Source organism: Phacochoerus africanus, chromosome 6 (genome assembly GCF_016906955.1).
Source record: "Phacochoerus africanus isolate WHEZ1 chromosome 6, ROS_Pafr_v1, whole genome shotgun sequence".
Taxonomy (NCBI): Eukaryota; Metazoa; Chordata; class Mammalia; order Artiodactyla; family Suidae; genus Phacochoerus; species Phacochoerus africanus.
The window spans coordinates 2112152-2124870 of record NC_062549.1 but is presented as its reverse complement, the minus strand read 5'-3'; positions in this window follow the sequence as shown (position 1 = coordinate 2124870).

Genomic DNA, 12719 nt, shown 5'->3' with positions numbered 1-12719 from the left:
CACAAACCATGGAGAAAATCACCCCAAGGTACATCATATTCAAATTGCTCAAAACCCATGAAAAAGAGAAATCATAAAAGCAGCCAGACAGGGAGAAAGACAGGCTACAGATGATGAACAACAGTCAGGGTGACAGCTGACTTCTCATTGCAAATAATGGAGGTGAGGAGACAACGGAGCAATCTCTTCATGGCATTGGAGAAAGCACAGGCAACCTAGAATTTCATACCCAGTCAAAATATCTTTCAAAAATAAGGGTTAAATAAAGAACTTTTTAGACATTAAAAATCTGGAAGTATTGGAGTTCCTGTTGCAGCTCAGTGGGTTAAGAACCAGACATAGTGTCTGTGAGGATGTGGGTTCAATCATTGGTCTTGCTCAGTGGGCTAAGGATCTGGAGTTGCCTCAAGCTGCAATGTAGGCTGCAGATGTGGCTTGGAGCCAGTGTTGCTGTGGCTGTGGCATAGGACAGCAGCTTCAGTTCCAATTCGATCCCTAGCCTGGGAACTTCATATGCTGCAGGTGCAGTTCTAAAAAGAAAAAAGAAATTAAAAAATATAAAATCTGGAAATATTTATCACCAGCAAATCTGCACTACAATAAACATTAAAGAAAGCCCTTCAGACAGAAGGTAGGCGACACAAGGCAGAAATGTGAATCCACAAGAATGAAGAACTCAGAATCAGCAACTACATGAACAAATATGCAAGAGTCTTTTTCTAATTTTTTAAACATATTTGAAAAAAACAATGGCTTAGACAATAATAGTAACATCTACGTGCACAGATTATGGGCTCTATGACAAGACTGGCAACAAGGCTAGCGGGGTGGGAAAGGAAGCAGGCTGTTATAAGAGTTTTACACACTATGTGAAGTGGCATAGTATTGCCTGAAGGTAGGCTGTGATAAGTCAAAGGTGTAAATGAGAAATCCTAGGGCAACCACCAAAACAACAAAACAAATACTTGTAGCTGGTAAGCCAAGAAAGGATGTAAAATAGAATCTTAAAAATTCACTTACTACAAAACAAGGCAGAGAAAAAAGGGAACAATTAACAAAAGGGACAACTAGGAAACAAATAGGGAGGTGTGAGGTTTAAACTTAACCATCTGAATAATCACATTACGTGGGGGAAGGAGGGATGAATAGGCAGAATACAGAGGATTTTTAGGGCAGTGAAACTATTCCATATAATACCGTAATTGTGGATACAGGATATTAGACATTTGCCAAAACCCATTGAATGCACAATACCAAGAGTGAATCCCAATGCAGATGATGGATTTTGGTTAATAATAATGTACTGACATTTGATATTTAATACCTTAGTTTTATGTGTGGATTGTAACGAAGGCACCACACTGATGCCAGATGCATGTGCAGAGAGAGCAGGAGAACCTGGGAACTCTCTGTATTTCCGGCTCAATTTTTCTGTAAAACTGCTCTATTAACTTACGAACTGAAATGGCTGTATTAATAGAAACATAAGGTGATATAAAATATTAATATAAATATAAAGCAACTAGATTTTAGATAAGATGATATTACCAGGAACAAATAAAGTCTTTTCATAATGATGAAAGGGCCAGGCCCTCAAGAGAATGGGATCCTGAATGTTTATGCACCTGATAATGGAGCTTCAAAATACATGAAGAAAAGCCAATAAGAGCTAAAAGAAGCAGGAAAAATTCACACTTGCAGCTTAAAATTTTACTATACCTCTCTCAGGGAGTGATAGAACAAGGAGACAGCAAATACTAAGAACACAACACTATCAACTAACCTGATTCGGCTGACATTTATAGAACCCTCCACCACCAACAGAATCCACATTATTTTCAAGGGCATATGAAACATTTATCAATCCAGAACATATTCTTGGCCATAAAACAATTCACAATACATTTAAAAGGACTCAATCATATAAATAGTTTTTTCTGACCACAATGGAATTAAACCAAAAACAGATAATGGGAAGGTATCTGAAATGTCTCCAAATATTAAAAAATTAAATAAGACACTTATAAAGTATGCATGAGTCAAAGGAAAAGCTAAAAGGGAAATTAGTATTTTGAAGCAAATTAACCTGAAAACACACAAGACAGAATTTGGGGGATGCTACTGCAGCAATACTGGGAGGAAATTTATAGCAATAATTGCCTGCATTAGAAAGTAAGAAAGGCCTGAACTTAAAAGTCTTCAGATTTTACCCCAAGAGACTAGAAAGAGAAGAGCAAATTAAAAATCAATGAAATATAAAATCAGATTGAAAATCAATAAAATATAAAATACAAAAACAAGAGAAAAATCAATGCAATGAAAAGCTAATTCTTACAGAAGATGAATAAAATTTATAAACTTCTTAACCAGAATAATTAGGAAAAAATGAGAGAAGCCACAAATTACAATATCAAGATTTTAAAAGGTAACTACATGACAGATCCCGCAGTTATTAAAACAATAATAAAGGACTATCATGAAGCCAATTTTTACCAATAAGTTTGACCCCATAGATGAAACGGACAAATTCCTCAAAAGACACAAATTCATTCAAGAAGAAATAGATAACAAGAACATGCCTAAATTTGTTAAATAAATTAAATTTATAGTGAAGAACTTCTCCTCAAAGGAACTAGGGTCCTAGATGGCATCACTGTTGAATTCTACCAAATACTTAGGGGAGAAATAATATCAATTCTGTATAAACTCTTTCAGATAGTTGAAGAGGAGAGACTACTTCCTGCTGCGGACTAAATATTTGTCCAAATTCACATACGAAGCTCTCGTGCCCAAGGTGACTACATCTGGAAGTGAGGTCTCTGGGAAATAATTATGACATGAGGGCAGAGACCCCACAGGGAGTCCTTACAGAGACGCCCTCCTGACATGTGAGGGCTCCGTGAGACGTCACCACCTGTGAACCAGGATGCAGGTTGTCGCTATGCATGGAATCAGTTGATGCCTTGATTTTGGACTTCCAGCCTCCCGAACTGTGAGCAATAAATTCACTAGGCCACCCAGTCTCTCGCATTTTGTTACAGCATCCTGAATGAACTAAGACAATTCCCAACTCATTCTATGAGGACAGCATTACCCTGATTCCCAAACCAGACAAAGATATTGCAAGACAAACAAACAAGCCCAAAACTACAGACCAGTATCTCTCACGTACATGGGTATGCTGGTTTTAAACATAGTTGTATCAAATCATGTTCAATGACATGTCACAAGGATAATAAACCATGGTCGTGTGGAGATTATCCACCAGGAAGGCAAGGTGGAGTTAACATTTGAAAATCAGTTAATTTAATTTACCATATTAACAAACTAAAAAAGAAAAATTACGGGAACATCGCAATGATATTTAACAACAACAAAAAAAAGATTTAGCAAAATCCAACACCCTTTTATGATAAAAACTGTCAGCAAGTAAAGGATAGAAGGTAACTTCCTTGACCTGATAAAAGGCACCCATGAACTACTTGCAACCAATGCACTTCTTGGTGATAAAAGACTAAACGTTTTCTCTCAAGATTAAGACCAACACGACTACATGACTGTCACGACTTCTATTTCCCGTTGTTGTGGAAGTTCCAGTCAGTTCAACAATGCAGGATAAAGAAGGAGGTAAAAGTGTCTTTACTCACAGGCAACATAAACTTTTGGTAGCAGATCCAATGGCTTCAACAAAAACAAAACAAAACCTACTAGCACAAATAACTGAGTTTAGCAACGTTGCTGGATACAAGATCAATACACAAACATTTATTTCTAGGAAATGCAAGGACACCTGGAAATTGAGCTTGAGCACACCATTTACAATGGCATCAACATGATAAGATACTCAGGAACAAATCTGGTAGGAGACACGGAAGACCTTGAACAATATGCTGACCCCCCTCCAGCTGAAAATCTGCGTGCAGCTTACAGTCTGCCCTCTGTATTCTCGGTTCCCCATCCGTGGATCCAACCAGCAATGGCTTGTGTAGTGCGGTATCATGTATGTATTGAAAAAACCTGCATACCAGTGGACGCGTGTGGCTCAAGCCTGAGTTGTTCAAGCGACAATTGTACACTGAAAAACCGTAAAACACTGGCGAATGAAATACAAGGTCTAAATAAATAGAGATATACACTGTTCATGTGTCAGAGGACCCAGTGTTAAGCTATTAATTCTCCTAGAATTGATCTGTAGATTCAATGCAATCTTCATCAAAAGCTAGGCCACTTTAAAAATAAAAATAGATGAACAATTCTAAAATTCACAGGAATATCAAGATCCAAGAATAACAAAAAGGACTTAACAAAACATAAAAAAATTTGGATTACTAACATTTCAAGACTTATTAAAAAGTACAGTAACAAAGACAGTCTGGTCTTGACATAAGATTAGACAAATATATCGATAGAATGGAATAGACAGTCCAAAAACTGACCCATACGCGTAGGAACTAATGGTTTTCAAACAAAGGTACAAAAGCAACTTCGTGGAGAGAGGACAGTCTTTTTAACAAATGGTGCTGGAATAACTAGACATCCATATGCCAAAAAGAAAAAATAAACTCAATACATGCTTTGTATCATTTACAAAATTTAACTGAAAGTGAATCGCAGACCTAAACATGAAGCAAAACCACGCAACTTCTAAAAGAAGACGTAGGAAGGAAACCTTTGTAATCTTACATCAGGCAAAGACGTCGCAGCCGTCATACCCGAAACATCATAAACGCAAACTGAACTGCAGAAAGGTTTTAGACATCGGCTCTTTCAACGACGTTGTTAAAGGGATGAAAACCAACTCCACGGGCTGGAAGACTTGGTTTCCGTCATACACCTGACCGAAGTCTGTTTACAGGGATATAGGAAGGATATGCACAACTCAATAATAAGAACACAAACAACACAATAAAAACTGGGCAAAAGACTTTAATAGACACATCCGCAAAGATGAAGAGACGGCCACGAAGCCTACAGAAAGTGGCTCAATAGCATCAGTCATCAAGAAGGTACAGATTACAGCGCCAGTGGCATCTGTGTACCTAGCCACTAGAGTGGTTACAAAGAAAGAGCCCGGCCCTATCGAGGGGAGCACCTGGAACCTGTGCGCTGCTGGCGTGGGATGGAAACGGAAGCGACCCCTTTGGAACCACCGTTTGATGTTTCCTGAAAGTTGCACGTACACCTACCACACGATCCAGCCAGTCACCCCAAGAGAAAAGACAGCATGTGTGTAAGAGACATGTGCCTGAGCGCTCACAGCAGCTGTGCGTACCAAAGCCCCAAACGGCAATCAGCCGAGCGGTCCATCAACGCAGGGCTGCGTGCACGCATTGTGATCCATCCCGCTCACGAGATGCGCTACGACCCAGGATTTAGAAGGAGGGAACTGCTGACACAAACGACGACCTGGATGCCTCTCAAAGCAGTCATGCTCCAGGGACGAAGCCGGACACGAGGTACCCAGCTTGCCGAGGGGAGGAGGTGGTGTCTGCGTGTACAATTGACGGAATATTAGCATCTAGCACATAGAAACCACCTGCATGCACGTCGATAGGAAAAAGACAGAAAAACCTCATGGAAAAATGGGGACAGGGTTTGAATATCCAGTTCACAGAAGAGGAAACAAAAAAGGCAAACATGTATATAAAGAGTTCAGTCTTGCTCAGGCGAAATGGCAATTAATTCAAAGACATCATTTCACACCCAGCAGGTTGACAAGCTGGGAGTCAGTGGCAGCAAGTGATTTGAGGATGTGGGACGAGACTCCCATGAGGGACCTGGCGCTGCCGTGCTGTGGGGGAGGGGGAGCACATCTGTGCAGGTGGAGGCACTCGTGGCCTACGTCCAGCAATGCCGCTTCTAGAAACTTCCTCCTGACACGGGCAGAGAGGTGTTCAGGAGTGCTCGCAGCAGATCCCGCCAGGATGACACACACGGCCTACCTGCCCATCCAGGGGAAGACGGTTTGGAGACTGTGGGTAGTCCGTACGGGGCCAGCTGTAGGGCCGGTGAAGCCTTGAACCAGAACCACTCTTACCAACTCGGATAACTCCCAAGAGGGCACGCCGAGTGACCGTGCCTATCCGCGGCGCGGTCCGCAGTGTAACACATTGTTTATGTAAAGCTTAAAAGCCACAAAAGAGCGTTATATATTGTTTATGGGGACATGCGAATGCAGTAAAAACAGACAGCACTGTGACGATCCATGCCCACCCCCTGCCAGGGTGGTTGCCTCTGGAAGGGGGGGATGGGAACGGGGCGGAGTCGGAGGCCCGGGGGCCGGACATCTCTACTGTGATGGGGGTCTGGGGGCCCAGTGGAGGAGGTGACAATCGCTGGGGGCCTGACGTAGTAGCTGGATGGGAGCAGCAGGTGGAGAGATTGCCTGGAGAGAGGGGGCTGCAGGTGCCATGGGGGAGGGGCAGAGGCTGGACCCTGCGGAGGTTCAAGGCCTTTCACCTGGCAGCAGGCAGGCCTAGGTGACACACAGTGGGCACCAATGTGCCACCCAGGCCTTGGATTTTGTCCTTAAGGAAGGAGTCAGATAAGGTTGTGGAGCGGTGGTGGCGGGGGGGATGTTTGCCCAGGCCAGCCTGGCTGCTGCAGGGCCCCTGCAGTTAGCAGAGCACAGGTCCAGCCTCCCTGGCTTCATTATTTATTTATTTATTTATTTATTTTGTCTTTTTGCCATTTCTTGGGCCGCTTCCGCGGCATATGGAGGTTCCCAGGCTAGGGGTCAAATCGGAGCTGTAGCCACCGGCCTACGCCAGAGCCACAGCAAGGCGGGATCCGAGCCGCGTCTGCAACCTACACCACAGCTCACGGCAACGCCGGATCGTTAACCCACTGAGCAAGGGCAGGGACCGAACCCGCAACCTCATGTTTCCTAGTCGGATTCGTGAACCACTGCGCCACGACGGGAACTCCCCTGGCTTCATTATCAACACAGATCCGGTTCCCATTCCCTGGGGGCCGGGGGGCCTGGTGAGCTGCTCGTTTGGGCAGAGTGGCTTCTTCTCATTTACCCGGAGGATATGATGTTGGTGCTGGCGTGGGTGTGAGGCCCCCCGCTTCCTGCCTGGGACAGGCTCTGGACTCGGAGGCTTCCGGCCTTGCCCTGAGTGGTCATCCCAGAGTGACCCGGATGGAGAGGCTGCCCAGCGTGGGGGTGCTGTGCTCAGTACTTCCTGCTCCTCTCCCGGGAGCGGCTGGTGCCCGCCCCCTGTGCATGCCTGCCCTGCACCCCCCAACCCACCCTAAGCTCGCAGGCCCGGGAGACCCCGATGGCCCCCAGCTTGGCTGCACCTGACCTCTCAAGGTTCTGGTCCCGGGCATCATGGTGGGCAAGTGGCGGAGGGTGTGTCCTCCTGAGGCTCACACTGCTGTCACTGGCATCGTTCCGGCCTGTGTCCCTAGACTGCTGGGCTGGGGGGCCTGAGGGACCTTGGGGGCTGTAGACAACGCCCTGTCGCTTTGTGCGCAGCGGGAGGAACCCTTGCCTCGTCACCTTTCAATGCTGCTGGGAGCACAGGCTCACCCAACCCGAGCTGATCCGCGGTTAGACCTTGGCCATGTCTTCATGTCTTCACTGGCCTTCCAGGGACTTCCTGCTGTAAATGCCAGCTTCAGTCTGGGCCCACTTTCAACTGTCTGAACCCCTGTGTTTTCCAGAAAGACCAGTGCCGGCTCCTGAGACACAAGTTTGTCTGGGATCCAGGCTACCAAGTACAGAGCGGGACCAGAGCCCTGTGACCTGGACACCTGCCCTCCCACTTCACCCCGGGTTCCAGCACCCACCCCCACCCCTCCTTCTGCCGAGAAGCCCGTGGGGCGTGCTGACTCCCCTGGTGTGTCTTTCCTGCTGAGCTGTCACTCAGGGGATTATCTGCTGTTGCAAATCTATTCTCGCCACAGACGCCCCATGTTAGATCTCAGTGTCAGCAAAACGATCAAGGAAATTCATTTATTATGAACTTATGATAGATGTAAGACTGACGGCTTTGTGGGCTCTGGGCTCGGGGGAAAGTGTGGAAGCAGCAGCGGCTCTTCCAGGCCTCCTCTCCCTCCCCGGACACGAGGTGGGGGGCGGGGGGGGCGGGGGCACCAGCTCAAGGCCCCGGATGAAGGGGTGAGAAACAGCGTTGCGATGCCTGCGCTGGTCGGCCCTGCACCCAAACGCCCGTGACCTGGTCTCACATCCGCGGTGACGCCGTGAGACGGGGATGATGTTCCCAGCACCCTGCCCCCACGCTCAGACCCCCGCTGCCATGGGCACCTGCCGCGTGCGGGCACAGTGCGTGGCGCTTAGCCGACCCCTTCGCTTGACCTACCCCGCTTTACAGATGACGGAGGGAGGCTGCCCCACGCCTCACCCCGCCCCACCACCCAGACCCAGGACCACTGGCCCCAAAGCGCAGCGCCTCAGCGCCCGCGGGAGGGTGCCTTTCCTCCTTATTCTTCTACCCACGTCCCGGGTTGGGAGACTGAGGGTCAGAGACGGACGGCGCCCCCTTCAAGGTCACGCAAGGAGGAGCCGGGAACACATCTCTCTCTCTCTCTCTGCCCCTTCTCTCCCCCGGCCCGGATCATCCACCCCAAAGTCCACTGCCCTTCAGGCACAGGTCCCGCCCCCCTGGATGGGGCCGTGCTCTGTTCCAAGGCCTGTGCCGTCAGCCAGGCCGTCGGGCTGTAAAAGAAGGACCCGCACCGCTGGTGCTGGTGGAGGGGCTTCGGTAGGGATGTTGGGAGGACCTCTGTCTGCCCAAGGCCACTGCGGTCCGACCAAAGAGGCTTGAGCCCCCCGTGGGGTCTCTGGTGTCCTGGTTGGGCCGTGGGGCCGGGGAGGTGGGGGCAGAGTGGGTGGGGGCCAGGGCTAGGCCGAGGGGGAGACCCTTGCAACCAAGAGACATACTTACTTTAACCATAAATTAAAAAAAAATCCAAGTCGACACAAATGTATCCACACGAAATGAAATTTTAAATCCGGAGAGCATCTGACAGGGCGGGTGACAAGTGCAGGCCTGTCTTCGTGTAAGATGTTGACATTTATTTCCTTGCGGATACGTTATGTGTATTTTTATTTTTAAAAGACTGTAGTAAAAGATCAATTACCTGGAATGCTGGGCATTTCACACTCACCTCACTCACCCTGATCCTGGCTTCATGGAACCCAATCTTTATTTAAACTTTTGGTATTTTGGTCACCTTGGATCTTTTTGTATTGCTATTTTTTTTTTTAAATGGCTGCATCCATGGCATATGGGAATTCCCCGGGTCAGGGATTGAATCGGAGCTGCAGCTGGGACCTATGCCACAGCTGCAGCAGCACTGGATCTGCCAGCCTGCTGCACTGGGCTGGGGATTGAATCTGCAGCTCTGCAACAACCTGAACTGCTGCAGTCAGGTTCTTAACCTGGTGTGCCACAGTGGGAACTCCTTTTCTTCTTTTTTGATTGCATCAAAATAGTATTTGTCTTGATGACTGAGTCGCCCTCTGGGGCTCAGTCCTGAGAGGACAGGTCACCTCTGCTCCCAGATGCTGAGCTGGCTGGACTGAGCGGACCCAGGGCCTGGCGTCACGCCCCCGCCCCCCACTAGCCATCCCACTGGGCCTCTGTTTTCTCCTCTGTGCGGGGGGTCACTAGCTTCCTTGCTAAGCCTGCTACCTCCTGGGCACCCTCAGAGGAGGTAGTGGCTGCTGAAGACACCGTCGAGAGCTTTCCCTCAAGGCCAGCTCGTAGGGTCTGGGGCGCAAACACTCCCTTTCAATGAGCAACTGTACAAAAACACGCCTTCAAAGGGGCAGACGTTTCTGGGAATGAAAGGGTGAGAAAGACATGGTTTGTCCCACCTTTGGGCATTCCGCGTGCCATCGAGCCTGGTGACCCCGAGGTTAGGGCAGCAGCTGCCTTCTCTGTAGGTGCAGGATTTGCCCACAGCATCCCTGTAGCTACGGCTCTGCGGCTGCCTGTGTGGGCTCTGATGATGTGCTGGGTTTTGTTGCTCTTATGATTTGTTGTTGTATTCCTTTCCTACCCGTCCCCGGAGGGCCTGGCCCCCTGCACCCGCTCTGCGGGGCCCCTGCCACTGGCCATGCCTGCACATGTGGGAGTCGCCTCCCCCTGTCCCCTCTCACCCCCTCCCCCATCCCCTCTCACCCCCTCCTCCGACCCTGTGCTGAGAAGCCGGAGCCCGTGCTTTGAATGAAGATCTCACAGGTTGTGACCTGATGAATGATGGCACAAGGCCCCCCAGGGGGTCGCTCGGAGCACCCCCCCCCAACTCTGACTTGAAGGAAGTGAGACCCGTGGGCCATTTTGATCGAAGGCGCAGTTTCAATACACCCACGGGAAGGAAGGGGAGACACAGGACTTAATACAGGTGCCAGGAGGGGCTGCGAGGACAGCCCTCCACCTCTGGTGGGTCGGCGGGAGAGGGCGGGGGAGCGAGCACCTGTCACTCCTAAGGAGGCTGGGGCGGAGGTCACTGACTCCTCACCCGCCTAATTCTAAGCGGCTGTTTTAAAAGGTGCCCGGGAAAAGCAGGACGGGGGCTTGGGGAGGGTCCCAACGCAGGGCCTCATCCATGTCCAGTCTCTGGGGTGGACAGAAAGCTCCGAACAACATAAAATGCCTCGCCAGCAACTCAGAAAAACAAAAGTTGTGTTTCTCTCACCCTCCCGCCCCCACACTTGGCCGTGATATATTCGTCTCGGGAACAGGCCTTCCTACAAGCGGACGAGCCTGATAGATACGCTTGAGTGGGTCTAATCCTTGTCAAGAGCTTTGGAGTTGAATTGAACAGAGCAGACGAATTAACCAGAAGGTGGGGCTTCATCTGCACCCGAACAATGGGAAAACCCAGGCTCGTGGCCGGGGCGGGGCGGGATGTGGAGCCAGAGGTCCTGCCCCGACCCCGTGCAGGGCGGGCAGGGCCTGGGCCCCCACCTCCGCTGTGGATCTGAGACACAGAAGGCAAGGAGTTAAGCGGCACAGCCGCCTTCCCCAAAGCAATTAATGACGGGAGTGGAGGGGGCGCCAGGCAATTACGTCCTGGACAAAGGAGATGCGGGAGGGGTAACGGCTTCAGAGAGCCTCGCGCCGCGAGATTAATAAGCACTTGGCATTTGGATGGCGTGCCGACTGCACAGCTCTGCTGTCACCCTGCTCTGCGCTGCCCCAGGGAATCCCAGGGCACAGGTCATGTTACCGTGGTTACCCGGCCACAGTGCGCAGGCTGCAGCAGGATGGCGGGGCCCTGGGCACTCCCCGATAGCTGGCTTCTCTGAGGGGGGCCAGCAGGTGGCTGGGGGGGGGTGACTTTTGCAAGAACCAGGCCAACCCCTAGCCCCCATCCAACCATCTCATGAAAAGGACAGCCACTGGGCCGGGGCTGGAGGCAGCATTGCCACTTAGTGAGGTGACCTGGGACAAACATGCCTCCCGGTGCCCTCTGATGGGCAGGGTCTCTGCTGTGTGAGTACCGGTGGTGGGGACAGAGGGATGGCCTGTGGGGGACAAGACTGCTGGCCAACGGTTCACAGAGCGTCCAGGCTTAGGCCCCTTCAGGACGTGTCCCAGAGAGAGGTAGGTTCCCATGCAGCGGTCAGGCAGGGTTGTCGGACGGTGTCTGCTCGTTGCACCTTCCAGGAGGCCTGGTGGACCCTTAGTGACTACAGACCATGGGCCACGAGGATGAAGGGGGGTTTCAGCTGATTCCTATGCCCATGGCTGTGGAATTATGCGTTAGTGCTCGGCCGGCCTGAGCCCAGAGCTGCAATAAAGCCCCAATGAATACAAATGAGACGACAGTGACACAGGTGAAAAATAAACTGCCCTGGGAGCACAGGATGGATGGGGCCACCGTCTTGGGAGCGCAGCACCAGCCTGGGAAACGCTGGACCACGTAGGTGGGAGACTTGCCCCCTCAGACCTGCTCATCGCCAAGGTCGTTCCCACAAGCCCCATAAAAGCACCTCGGCTTCCGGAGAGAGGAGCCCCAGTCTGCATCCGCCTGCTGGCTCCCTCTCCCCAGGCTCTGAGAGTGCAGGCACCGGGGGCTCTGAGCGCGGTCCCCCACCGCCCCTTCCTGCGGGCCCTCCCTGGGTTTGTGCACAGGGGCCGCGGGGCCCAAGCGGCGCCTGCCCTTTCCCAGGCTGGCCTTGGCATCTGCAGAGGCCACTCAGCTCCACGCCCTCGAGGGGGTTGAGGGCGAGCCCTGCGGTCCAGTCTCCAGCTATAGAATGGTAATGGCCTCACCGGGCTGTAGGGACCCCAAAGAAGGCTGGGTTTGCTGGGCTCCGACCAGCCCCCTCCAGGGCCCTCTCCAAGCAGAACCTGGTCCTGCAGTGAGTGGCCTCCAGGTCTGGGCTGCAGAGCAGGAGCCCCCCGTCCCCCAGCCCGGGGGCCTCCCCGGGCCCCCAGCCTCACCCCAGTCCCCATGTGCACTTGCAGGAGGGAAATGGCCAGGCCTAAAAAGAAGCAAAGGTCTGTCACATCCGCCAAGGGCTTTTCTCTCCAGGTCCCCGGCCTCTGGGCCTCCGGGCCTCGGAGGAGCGGCCTCCCTTCTTTCCTGGCGCCGCCCGCCTGCCTCCTTCCCTCCCTCCCACGCGCACGGGGGCGGCAGGCGGGTGGCGGGGGCGAAATTGCCATTTACTTCGCCGCCCTATCTCTGGGCCGCAGACGTGCGGGGAAGCTTTTAGACACAAATGAAAAGCCTGG